Genomic DNA, 14444 nt, shown 5'->3' with positions numbered 1-14444 from the left:
GTGAAGTGTTGGTCTAAAGCCCTATAAAATGGCCTGAAATGCCATGCTAAGAGAAGGCCCTTTCCCATCCTTTGAAGGCAAATCTATGCTGGATTTTGACTAGAACTCTACTAGGCTCTGCTGTATTTTCGATTGAATTGAATGCGTATTGATATAACTTCAATGTTCAAGCTTATGCATTTCTGTACTTTAATTAATTGAGTAAATCTTAAAAATGAGATCTTTGCCTGTCATTCCTACCAGAAATGCATTATTCTTTCTATTGGACCTGACATCTTTGGTGTGGTTTTCCCGCCATCTTTTGGCCTTCAATCCTCCTGTTTTTGCTGACTTCGTTTTTTCTGACATTTGGACTCTGCACGCTTTACCACTGCTAACCTGTCAAAAAATGCCTGTGCTCTTTCCTTAAAACATGGTAACATTGGCTTCCACCCAATTGGCACATTTAATTTACTTGTAAGTCCCTAGTAAAGTGGCCTGTAAATTGAATGCTACTAGTGGTCCTGCAGTACTTATTGTGCCACCCACTTAAGTAACCCATTAAAAATGACATGGCAGCCTATGTGTGCAGTTTAAACTGCCATTTCGGCCTGGCAAAATAAACCTTTTGCCAGCCCTACACCTTCCTTTTTAATACATATGTCACCCCTAGAGTAGGCCCTAAACAGCCCATAGGACAGGGTGCAGTGTGTTTGGAAACATACTTCTGACTTTTACATGTCCTGGTATTTAAAAACTCTCTAATTAATTTTTCACTCCTGAAGGCCCACCTCTCTTATAGGATAACATTGGGTTACCTCATCACATTTAATAAGTGATAACTTTAATTTGGATGCAGGTAGGAATGTCAAGTTTGGTCAACAAAGAATTGTAATTTAAAACTCTCTTTAATGGTAAAATAGGATTTTACGTCACAATTCTGAAAATGCCACTTGGCAGTTCGGGCTGGACTGATTTGACCGATTTGCATATAGCTATGTCTGAACTGGGGTGAAGAAGTGAGCTAAAGAATGATGATGGATTCAACCCAGATCTGTGACTGGGGGTGAGTGTCTGAAAAGTTTCAGCGCTCCGTCCATCATCTCCCTGTGTTTGCTTTGTTCACCCTAAGTTGGCAGGGTATGCCCAGACTTGGGTCCCTTGCTCACTTTGCCACTGGATTCACGCTAGCCTGCCTGATGAGAGCTGTTAGCCTGAAACCGATCCCAGGATGCTTGTTTCCATTCCAGGAATACATGGCTTGGCAGTTCGGGCTGGACTGTTCCCATGAGGCACAGGGTCAAGACTGATTTGCATACATCTGTGTCTGAACTGGGGTGGTGAAGTGAGCTAAAGAACAATGATGGATTCAACCCGGATCTGTGATGGGAGTGAGTGTCTGAAACTTTTCAGCGCTTCGTCCATCATCTCCTTGTGTTTGCTTTGTTCGCCCTAAGTTCGCAGGGTATGCCCAGATGTGGGTCCCTTGCACACTTTGCTACTGGATTCAAGCTAGCCTGGCTGATGAGGGCTGTTAGCCTGAAACCGGTCCCAGGATGCTTGTTTCTGGTCCAGGGAAGACATGGCTTGGCAATTCGGGCTGGACTGTTCCCATGAGGCACAGGGTCAAGACTAATTTGCATATAGCTGTGTCTGGACTGGGGTGGCGAAGTGAGCTAAAGAACGATGATGGATTCAACCCAGTTCTGTGACTGGGGGTGAGTGTCTGAAAAGTTTCATTGCTCCGTCCATCATCTCCTTGTTTTTGCTTTGTTTGCCCTAAGTTGGCAGGGTATGCCCAGAAGTGGGTCCCTTGCTAATTTTGCCACTGGATTTAATCTAGCCTGGCTGATGAGGGCTGTTAGCCTGAAACTGGTCCCAGGATGCTTGTTTCCGGTCCAGAGGAGACATGCCTTGGCAGTTTGGGCTGGACTGTTCCCACGGGGCACAGGGTCCAGACTGATTTGCATATAGCTGTGTCTGAACTGGGGTGGCGAAGTGAGCTAAAGAACGATGATGGATTCAACACAGATCTGTGACTGGCAGTGAGTGTCTGAAAAGTCTCAGTGCTCCGTCCATCATCTCCTTGTGTGTGCTTTGTTCACCCTACGTTGGCAGAGTATGCCCTGACGTGGGTCCCTTGATCACTTTGCCACTGGATTCAAGCTAGCCTGGCTGATGAGGGCTGTTAGCCTGAAACTGGTCCCAGGATGCTTGTTTCCGGTCCAGGGAAGACATGGCTTGGCAGTTCAGGCTGGACTCTTCCTACTCCAACACTGCAACGCAGCCAGTACAATGGGGGAATTGCTCTCCCAGACATACAGGCCTATTATAGGGCAACGCACCTAATGGTTATTAATGAATGGGGACATGCACCCGGAGACCACCCTACATATGCCCTGGAAACATTCTTACTACACTATTTTTATGGGGAATCTTGAACGCGAAGCTTATTACCTGCAACACAGAGGGTGACTGAAGCCTGGAAAGGGGTCGGAGAGACAGATGAAATGGGAGAAGAGATTAACTATGTCCACACTGCTTTGGGAGGGTAAACGACTGCCAGAGTTCGCGAAACCGCAGGGCTTCAAAGGCTGGAACACAATTGAGATTACAACATTAGGGGATATAATTCGGAAAGGAGAACTCATTACCATTGCAGAGCTCCAAACGGAATACAGCTTGTCCAACAAACAACACTATAAATACATGCAACTTCAACATGCCTGGAGAACGCAAAAACCTGAGGTAACAGATATCCCGGAAAATGCACCGTTAGAAGGACGACTGCTACAAGACGAGATACCTGAAAAAGCAGTGTCCTGGATATACAAAACTATAATTAATAATATTCCTGATACACTTTCTTCACTCAGGAGCAAAGGGAGGAAACTATTGGTGCATTGGAAAATATTGATTGGGAAATTGTGCTAATGCATCCCAGAGAAGTAGCGATTAAGCTTAGGTCACGCCTAATACAGTTCAAAGTCCTGCATAGAGTATACTACGACAGAGTGAGACTCCACGCTATGGGCAGAGCAGAGACATCAGAGTGTCTGTTTTGTAAAATGGATAGGGGTTCCTATATCCATACTCTATGGGAGTACCAATTAATACACAGATATTGGTCATGAATAGTAACAGAACTAAACAACATACTAGAAACACAGATCACAATGGACCCAAAATACATTCTCCTAGGTATACACACAGATGTTGACATTCCCAGATATAAACTTTTACTGAGCAATCTAGGACTCATAGTCGCAAAGCAGGATATTGCCAAGAACTGGGGAAGAGCAGACTTGCCCACCATGACAGAATGACGGGCTAACATGGACCTGTATATGGGGGTGGAAAAAAACGGTGTATGCAGCAAGAGGGTGCCCTAGGAAGTTCAGGAAGATCTGGCAGCCATGGCTGAGCTACTATGGCTTAGAGATGATGGAGGAGGGCGCGAATAAGACACAACCTAGTATAGGGGGCCCTACACAAGTTGAATAAAACACCCTGGGATCGCCAAGTAGACGAGTTAAACGAGACATGTCTAATGCCCAGGAAGGGAGATTGGGGGTGGGGATATGTTAAGAAGAATTGTTTAATTGTAATGCCTGCATTTCTACCAACAATGTTTAATGATCAGGATGCTAAATTTGGAACATGAGATATACCTGCTGATGTTTTGGCTGTTTCTCGAAAAAATAAATAAAAACATTTAAAAAAAGAAAAGAATGTGCATGGTGGAAAACAACACCAAGACCCTAGTAACAGTGAGAGCAAGGCTTGCCATTGGCTCATGGGATTCTGGGGGAAGCTGTCAGTGATTCAATGGAAAACCACACCAAGGCCCTAGTAACAGCGGGTGCAGTTAATCCATTGGTTCACTGTATGTGGGGAATGCTTGCAGGGATGCAAGCGCAGTAGAATTACGAGCGGTAAGAAAGCATCAGTCATGAGGGTGCTAGGATAACATAGTTATGAGGGATGCTGGGTGTGCATCAGTCACGAGGGAGCTGGTGGAACATCAGTTATGAGGGATGCTTGCGGCTCATCAGTCATGGGGGTGTTGGGGAAACATTGGTCATGATATCATAGCGTGTATAGGACGCCATAGGTAACATGGCATGCTAGACCACTACACAGAGGAAGCAAGAGGGAGTTGTGACAGAGAGGGAGCAGGAGACGGTCATGACAACATCCCCCAGACAGTGAGACAAAGGGGGAATAAGTGTTGTCAGGATAGGCTTTGACTAACTTGATAGGGACGGAGCTGTCACCTACCACTCATGCACATCACAAAGACTCTGCCTCAGCACACTCACAAAGGGTTCCACACTAGTCTTTTGTGACCCCCGGACAAGCAGAGGCCATGGCAGGGAGGCAGACAATTCCAGGAACCTCTGTAGGGAGAGGACTCCAGAAATTTCCCCTACTTCAAAGTGGGCATCAGGTAGAAATACTGGACCCTCAGACCCAACTCTGCAGTGCATATCTGGACCTGTGGAAGACTCAGACGAAGGACTGCTGTGCTGCACTGCTGCAAGAATAACTGCTACTCTGTTGCCCTGCTACTCTGCTGTCCTGCTGCCCTGCACCCTAAGTATGAAGGACTTAACCTGCATCTTGAGCCCAGGACCACCAGAGGGACTCTAAGGCACAATTTGCTGGCCTCCTGATCAGAGCCTCAGGGACAGGAAAGGCTCTAACCACATTGAACCCTGCACATGGAATCTGCCTGCAGTGAGTCCTGCCCCTCAAGTGGTGCCCACCCAGTCCTTGTCCCTTGGAAGTGAGCCTGAAGGTGCTCTACCAGCCCATCTGTGGTCCTAGTTGAACTGATGCAGCATGAAGCATCGTCTCGGAGATCCGCATCGAAACCGCCACTGCGGGACACATCCCCAAGACAGTTCTTTGCAGCTCCTCAAAACTGTCACTGCGCGACACATGCTCAACACAGGACCTCGCATCGCAGTCAACTTCTCAGAATCACCGCTGCATAATGTATCCGTGACGCAGTGCCCGCATTTCCGCATTTTCACCTTGCAGTCCCTTGGAATCACAGCTGCGTAACGCACCCTCAACGCAGGGCCTATAACATACGGCACCCAGGATTTAAGGTACTTTGTCAGTGGTTCTAACTTGGTCTATGTGTCCGGCCCGTACATCAGCATGGGTAGCCTGAACTTATGTTTATGTCCTGGTCCGGTTTGACCAGATAACACCAGTTGGCGCTTTGTGCTTTTAAACACTATTTTTACCTGAATATCTAAAATTGCAACTTTCTGGTTCTACTGATTGAATAATTGTCGTTTTGCTGTCAAATAATTTATTCAATTTTACTTTATTTTTCTAAATTGATGTGGGATTTTTCTTGTGTTGTATTTTCACTTTATTACGGTTTGAAGTGTTGAAGAAATACTACACATTGCCTCTAAATTAAGCCTGATTGCTTTAATCCCAAGCTAACAGGGAATTGATAACAGGTTAATTTGGGGTTTGTTACCCTGTGACAAGAATTGGGGTTGCTGCTTGAGTAGGGTTTCATCCCCCTCAACCAGTAATTCAATATCCCACACTTACATTCTGAGCATTCCCTCCAGCGGCGACTCCTCCGTTATGGTGGAGTAGCGCCCTCCCCCTGCCAGGAGTGTAAAAAACAAAATGGTAATTAACACCAGTTTCTTATCGTTTTATTTTGTTTCCAGGCCAAGTCTTGGGGGCGTGGCTAGGGGGATGACAGGCACTGATGGGGAGTGGTGGGCACTGCTATCAGTGCGCATGACGGTCTGGCCAGCCATCTCAGGCCATACAAACTGTCATGCACACTGAAGGTCTCGCCATCCCAGCTGTGTTTCTGGGTTGCAGAGAGCAAGCACAGGCTCCCAGTCTCCCTGGGAGCACAAATCGAGGGCACTCAGGCCAATCCTGAAGCTGCTCCCATGTATGAGAGCAGCTTCAGGATTGGCTGCAGGGTAGTGTGCAGTGGAGCCACGAGAGAAGCAGAAGACCGGTGATGCAGTGGGCGGCAGGTAAGTTCTTTTTATCCCCTTTTTAGGTCTCGCCTGACCCAGCGCATGAACTGGTCTGGCGAGACTTATTGAGAGGGCTCCAAAAAGTGCCACCAGGCCAGCCTAGAGCTACAGTGCATGTGCGTGGGCGTGCGCGCCGGCTTTACTGCGATTACTTTCACTTTCGCGGCCGCTTTGCTGTTTGATCGCGATCACTTTCACTTTCGCGGCCGCTTTGCATAGCCAATAGGTCTCGCTTTTGGGACCTTATAAGTATTTAGTTATGCAACTGTTGCATGGCTAAACACTTATAAGGTCCCAAAGGCGAGACCAATTGGTTATGCCAAAGCTTGTTTTTGTTGTCGTCTCCCCCCCACCCCGCCCCTTTCCTGTCCTCCAATACCAGCCGCTACCGATTTCTTCCCTAGCTTACTAAGAGAGAAGGGTACAACGGCGAGCATCAATCTTGCAGGGATTACACTGCTCTTGATCCGGTGCCAATCAATCAATCAGTGCATTTGTAAAGCGCACTACTCACCCATGAGGGTCTCAAGGCGCTGGGGGTGGGGAGGGATGCTGCTACTGTTTGAATAGCCAGGTCTTGAGAAGCCTCCTGATGGTTAGCAGGTCCTGGGTCTGCGGTAGGAGGATGGGGAGGGTGTGCCAGTACACATAGGAAGAAATGTAATGCATGGGTTGCCTTCTGAAAGATCTGGTAGCAGAGTTCAAGGTTTTGATTGGATCTGCCAAGTACGATCATACCCGTATAGGTAAATTGGCCTTAGAACCAAGAATTGTACCTTTATGTTATAGGTGGTTGTGCCCCAAGATTCAAATTGACCCACTCTATGCCCTGATGCTGACCAGAGATGGCTGTGAGCAGACGAGGTGGCTGGCGGGGTAACCCAAAATCGACTACATGAGTATCAATAGGGAATAGTGTAAGAGTGTAAATTAGAGCGGAGCAAAGAACATTGTATTCTGGGACTTGTAGAGTGTAATGGAGTGCTGAGATGCAGTGGACATACTTTGAATAGAACTACTTTGTGACTGACTCTAGGATTCATAGGGACAGTGGTTCTTGTTTCTTCAATCTATTACATGGATTCTTGAAGATTGCATTGTATAAATTGCTTATTGGGGTTTTACATTGGTAAAAGGGTGCGTTAGGTTTAATTCAGAGAACTAACAGGTTACTGAATTGTCTGTTGAAGTTGTGGTAGCCTATTTTATTTTGTGGGGAGCCCATTCTGTTCTTGTAGTCTTGCCCTGTGATACTCAATGATAAGACCTATCCTGTGGAATGTGCAAAAAAGTAATATGCCCTTAGGTTGAACTTATATCATTTTAGCTTACATAATGAAATATCATAAGATGTAAAATTCCCATAACAAGCTGCTGTCATCTTTCTGAGCAAGGAATGTGTCAATTTATTTCCATATATTGCGAAGACCAAATGACAAAAGTTGATTGCACAGGTATTGTGTAAACCCCTGTCTGGGCACATTTGATGATCCCAGCCACCAGGATATGTAGACAGTTACCTGCCGACATCTGCATCAGGCATGTAGCATGAGGTGTTAGTTCACTATGATTGGCTAGGCGCTTAATGCTGGTGTAAATACTGCATCTTCTGGTCAACAACATACAATGTATTTTTTCATGGCAATGAAAAAATCACCAAGATACTGTATTCTGATTGGATGTGTGTTTAACTCGCCTTTTGTGGTTTTCAGCATAAAAGACCCGGTAAAATTCAGTCGTTTCGGCATCTTGCTAGTTTAGCTTGGGCCTCCGTGATCACATATAAAACGGCTGTGTATGAAATGCGGCAAATTGTCTGTGTTCCTTTTACCTAGCTTCCACAAGGTGAGGTGTACTGTGACTCGCTATCAGTCACACCAAGATAGGGACGTAACTTTGCTATTGTGACGTTGTGCTAATTAATGCTGATTGCCATTCATTCCTAAGTCCACAGCAGTGAGCACGTTGGTCAGGGAAATTTTGCAGGTCAAAAGTCTGCTAATGTAAGAGTGTTGTTCTGATTAAAGTAGTTCTTACATAGATTTAATTTCACATAGAAGAAGCAGACAAAATTGAAATTGTGAGAGAGTGAGAGACAACAGGAGAGTTTGACAGCACATGGCTGGTTATGCCATAGGGTAAAGTGCAGATATAGGCTGGCAGATACCCAGAGCCGCAATACGATCTGCTGACCTTTGACCTTCCCGAACTGTGATTGGAGAATGAGCTGAGAACTCTGGGAGTGAAAGTGAAGTGGGTGAAAGGCGAGAAGAGGTCACAGCTGACATTGACATTGAAAGGCAGAAATGATGGGGATTCAGTCCTTGGAAAAGCAGAAAGAGATTAAAAAAAGAAGAGACCCCCCCCCCACCCAAGGCACACCAGCGAGACAGATTGCGGCAAAGAAAGGGTTGCACATGTGTGTGTGGCTCAAGCAATGGTACCTTATATACTGAGAAAGATGGGGAATTAGTGTTCCAGCTGTGTGCACATACCACATAATCAAGCTTGAGAATCTGAGGAGGATAATTAATGACTTGAAGCCTCAGCCTGGGCCCACTCAATTAATCTTTGGGAACAGAAGGCGAACTTCTGAGGTCCAGACCACCCCTGTATAATGCAGCACCAGTAGTAGGAAATTCACAACCAAGCCCCAGAGAGAATAAACTTACAGCACAACCCCCACAGAGGCGACTGCACCCCCGAGCTACACCGAAGCAGGAAGCACATTGACCCCATCGATCCTGATTACCCCTCCAGCCACAACCCAAACCGTAAACATTATGAGCCTCCTGTCAGTCCCTATAACCACAAGTACCCCTCAAGCTCAGCCTACCCCAAGCAGTCAGGTAGAAGCAGGGACCCGAAGTGTTCTAGTTCCTGGAGATCTGACTGGAGGAATCATAGGCACTCCCGCACCGTACCCAGAATGATCCTGGTACCCAGTGGATTAGTCCTACGGAGAATAAACATTGCCCAACTGAAAATAGGAACTTAAAGAGACTGTAAATGGAAATATGGTATTAGACTTTCTAGGACACTACATTGAGAACAAATTAATCTACTTAGGTAAAAAAGCTGCTAGAGTGGCACGGGATGTGTATGGAAAGATGGAGACATTTGCAGAGGAGTGTGGGTATGATCTGACCCAGAGAAATAAATTATGAAGGAATGCCAGAATGGTGGCCAGTGACAGTGAATTAAGGGCACTGAAGCCAAAGGGCTTTAGAACGCATGTGAAGTAACTGATTGAATGCGTCAGAGAATCGAATGACCTGGAGAAGCTCAGGAAGCAATGGTAAAATGGAAAAGGTCCAAGGTGAGTTGGAGAAGGGAAACAACAGGGTAAGAGAAGGAAGAGGACAAAGAAGTGACGGTGATGGAGTACCCTGTCAGGGAAATTCAGGGAGCAGCTTATGTACGTGTTCCATGGTCTTGAGCTGACCTATTCCATTTCACAAACCCACTCCCTAAGTTAAGGAAAAACCCTGACAAATGGTACACTCAAATATATAGGATTGTGACTATCTCCAAGTTTTGCCGGAAGACTTGGATATGTTGTTTGAAGTAGCAATCCCAAACGATTTTTTGGCAGAATGCAAGCGGGCCGTAGATTGGCGGATACATGAGTCACTGAGAGTAGCAAAAACAAACGTCCTGTCATTAGTGAAGACCAAATACGATGCAGTTATCACCCACCTTAAAACGAATGTTCCTCAAAAGGAGATGGATTGGACCACACTATTCAGAACCCAACAAGAGCCCAAGGTGTCAATTCATACTTATTCTGAGCAATCATACTTATTTTGAGTAATCGATGCAGGTATACAGGAAACAATAACATGAATGATCCCCTAGACGAGAACATGAGAGGACTTATTGCATCCTTCGTGTATGGACTCCGACCTGAGAGTAGTCCCCAGAAAATCCAAGGCATATTCTGTTAGCCGTTGAAGCCTTTGGATGTGATCTTACACTATGCCCAACACTGCAGTGACAATTTAGGGGATAAGCAAAAAATATTGAAGAAGAGGATTAATTTTCATGGTGCCCTATTCCATTGAAATCCTCTTGACACATACACTCACACAGCATCTCACAAATAGCAGCCTCACCCACTATGAGAGAATCATTCTGGCTGCAGAAAATGTGTCCTTACAGTGTTGCAAAGCTCTCAATCCCGCAACCTTGTTGCCGATCGCAGTCGAGGGAGATGAAAACAAGTCTGACCACAGTTGTGTAAATATCACAGAATTGGCAACAAAGCTGAGGCCGGACATACTGAATGTGCACTTAAATGAAGCAGTCCAGATCTGGTCTGTCGATGGCTCATGTTTAAAAGACAGGCGTGGTACTTTAAGAGCAGCCTATTTTGTCTGTACCTTGAGGTGTGTTGAGGAAGCTTCCCACTTTTGCCAAGTACCCTCTGCTCAAGTGGCCATATTGATTGCCCTTATTTGAGCCAGTTGTACCTCTGATGGATTGAGAGCCACTGTCTACACCGATAGCCAGTATGGCTTTGGGGTTGTGCATGACTTCGACTAATTGTTAACTTCATTTGACTCGCCGATTAGGAACAGTTTGTACATCCTGAATCTGTGAAATGCACTGCAGTTGCCACAGCAGATTTCGGTGGTGAATGTGCTTCAGATAAGAGTGGTGAGGATTTTGTTACCCATGGGAACCGATATGGGGACGAAATTGCCCGATATTGAGCGCAGCACATTTCACTTTGACAAAGCATGTAGGCAGAGAGAGACGGTTGAGAATATGTTTTTAAACATAGTGCAACAATTCAATGAATTGTTGGAGTTATAATACGAAGCCTCTCCAATTGAAAAAGATAAATGGGAGAAGGCAGGGTGCGCCAAAGATGCTGGCGAGATTTGGGTGTCGAGCGGTGGTAAGCCAGTCTTCCATGACTATGGTACTCGCCATAGTGAGGCACATACAGGGTCCAACCCATGTAGGTCAAGATGGTATAGTGCTAACATTCAAACGTTACTGGTTCAATCCCCATTTCTGATATCTATCTGAGGGCCTATGCCAACAGTGCATCGTGTGCTAGAAGCAAAATTTTGGCAAAAAGTTTGTGGTATCCACAAGTCACATAGGTAAATCCGATGGCCCTTTCAATCATCTCCAGATTTACTTCGTGGAGATGCCTGAGTGCAACTAGTTAACGAATATATTGTTTATTTTTGCTCTCGTTGGTTCGAGGCGTATCCCACCAGGAGATCTTACAGTATGGCAGTTGCCAAGCTTTGGGCACTTACCCCCCCCCATCTTCAACCCCTTGGTGGTGCTCCTGGGGTATGTCTCGGACACTCCTGTCTCTCACTGCCGACTCGGTGCCATGATGTTAGTATTGGCCAAACACAGGGTAGCCATGCACTGGGGGCCGAAACCAGGTACTACATTCATGGCATGGTAGCGAGATGTCACATATTGTCTAATTACTGGGAGCTAATGCCTTTGCGCTCCCATCACAAAGACATATGGGAGCTCTTCCTTTCCTTTCTGCGTCAGCAAGATTTCTCTTTGTCGATAGCTGAAGAATCAGATCGGGGGTCACACATTGAACAGGATGGTGATCGGCCATCTACCTCAGCCTTACAGGAGAGATAAGGCATGGGTACCCTTGTTCTGATGAACAGTTGTTGGAATACTCATGGTGGTGCTGTACCATTTGTTGGTCAGACCCTTTGCAGGATAACATGCTATAACATAATGTATGCCTATGACACAAGTTTTTCACTCTAGCCTAAGTACCATATGTACTCTGTGTATTATTAAAAAATGGAAATGTATAGTTTAATTATCAAGTGGATATATGTGACTGTGTTCCCTTGTTCTTGGATGTTCTTCATTGATAAATGGCAATGAAAAAATTAAAAATAAAAAAATGTTGGAAGAAGGCAAAGTCGACCAATGCCCACACAAATCGCCCCGGGCTGCTTTTATAAGGGCCCTTAATATCAACATTTCCAGCAAAACCCGCACCATACAGGAGAATAGAAGGTCTCAGGGTCACAGGAGGCAGAGAGAGTAAACCCTGGTACACCAGGGAATTGTATGAAGCAAAAAGAAAAATCACCAGGGAAGTAAGAAAATTGACAGTGGTGGCAAAGAAAGGCGAAAAAAAATAGGTAAAGCCCATCTAATCTCGATGAGGAAAGTATACAAAACAGATTGCCGGAAGGCAAAAAGGAGGCTCGAAGAAAGAGGTGTGGGAAAAGTTGTTGTGGTCCAGCAAATTGCCTAACAGCAAAGAGTTTGAGGGCATTATCAACGTTCTAGTACCAAAATGCAGGGAATGCAGTGGAAATTTGGAAAGTACATGTGTGGAATGTACGCCAGCCCCATAAACAGCAGGAGGAGGGGTCAGGCCCTAAGCCAGCAAAATAAGGAGATGACGTGGCAAAAGGAACACTGGTCTAAAAATCAGAGAAATGAAAAACAACTAAGCCAGCAAGAAGAAGGAAGGACATCGCAAATGGACAAGGAAAAGAGCCAGACAGCACAGCAAGGAGTCATAACCCCAGTAGAGGCAGGAGAGGCGTGGAAGCATCAGGCCCAGTGATGCATGAGCCATTTATGGCGGAGACATTAACTGACATCTAGCGACTAGAGGTGATGATAAAAAAACTAAAGTCAGAGGGAGCAGCTGGCCCTAACAGACCTCCTAGCGCTTTATTTAAGTATGACGTGGATTTTTGGGCAAGGTATCTAACTCCCTTCTTCAACCAAATGTACATCCAGAACGATATACCCACATCTTGGAAAGGGAATATTTTCCACCCAATTTATAAAAACAGAAGTGTCACATCACCGTCCAATTATAGGTTGATAGCCTTAATTGATGTGGAAGCGAAATTGTATGCATCCAGAATTCTACAAGATCCCCAAGCATGGGTAGAGGAGCAAAGCCTGATCCGAAAACTCAACCAGGGTTTAGGCCCAGTATGGGAACAACCACAAATTTAGTAACATTGGCCATCATAATGGAAAACGCATTAAGACGAAAAACCCGCTTGTTCGGTTGCTTCATAGACCTCAAAGCTACCTTTGATTGAGTGCCGCAGGATCGTCTTTGGGTCAAACTGGACACATGGGGAATCCCAGGGAAAATGGCAAATGCGATTATAGCATCATACAGCAACACATGGGCACTGGTGAAAATAGGAGATGGCAGCAGAGTTACCTTAACAAGCATTGGCATAGCCAGTAGGTCTCGCCTTTGGGACCTTATAAGTGTTTAGCCATGCAACAGTTGCATAACTAAATGCTTATAAGGTCCCAGCAAGCGGCCATGTGGCCGCAAAAGTGAAAGTAACCGCGGTAAAGCGCGGCGCGCGCGCCCGCGCACATGCACTGTAGCTCTAGGCTGGCCTGGTAGCACTTTTTGGAGCCCTCTCAATAAGTCTCGCCAGACCAGCGCATGCGCTGGGTCAGGCGAGACCTAAAAATGACCAAGAACGGTTTCAAACAGGGATGCGTCCTAGCCCTGAGTTTGTTCAATTTATATCAAGCCAATCTAAATATCCGCATGACACAAGTAGACAGCGATCCACCAACTTTGGCAAATGAGAAAATCGTATGTTTGCAGTACGCAGACAACATCGACGTTTTGAGTCAAACACCGATAGGGTTGCAAAGATCTATAGATGCCCTAGTAAGTTACATTGAACATAAAAAAGGGCTGAAACTAAATTTGTGCCAAACCAAAGTCGTGCGCCTAGGGGATACCAAGTATAAGTCATACAAGTGGTACAGCAAAAGAGAGATGGTGGAGGTAGCCCACTCATATAAGTATTTGGGCATTAACCTGGGGTGCCAAATGTCTTTCACCCAACACATTTCAGCAGTTTAAGCTGAAGCTCTGTCTTTAATTTTCGCTTTTAAGCTATTGAAAAAGAAACTGAGTTGCCCTTCCCACAGGCATCTCTTTGCCGTAATGGCAGCACAATTCATACCCTCCTTGGCATATGGCCTGTAAATCTCGTGTGGTAAGGCAATAGATATTCTAAACCAGTTATTAATAAATGCCTATAAAGTGTTGTTTAACCTGCTTGAAAGCAACCTTTGTATCTCAGTTGCATCTGGGATTTTGCCTTAAACATCTGAAATTTCAAAGCATGAATACCCTTCTTAAACTGTGCTGGAGACTTCGTGCCTCAGAGAGCGGATCCATGAACAACTTATGCTGGCTTGAGATCGAGGTGCAAATGGGGAAAAAACAAGAAAACGAATGGTGAGATTACCTAGGGGCAGTATTAGCACAATTAGATATACAGGAAGCATGGGAAAGCAGATGGAACGAACAGCCTTCAGCCAGATAACCAACTCCTCATCAGAAAAGTTGTCATATTTACATGATAAAAAACTTTTGCAAGGCGGCGGCATGCTTGCGTAGTGATACATTCTTACTAT

Source organism: Triturus cristatus, chromosome 11, assembly GCF_964204655.1.
Source record: "Triturus cristatus chromosome 11, aTriCri1.1, whole genome shotgun sequence".
Taxonomy (NCBI): Eukaryota; Metazoa; Chordata; class Amphibia; order Caudata; family Salamandridae; genus Triturus; species Triturus cristatus.
The sequence above is the reverse complement of the archived record's forward strand: the minus strand, read 5'-3'. Positions refer to the sequence as shown.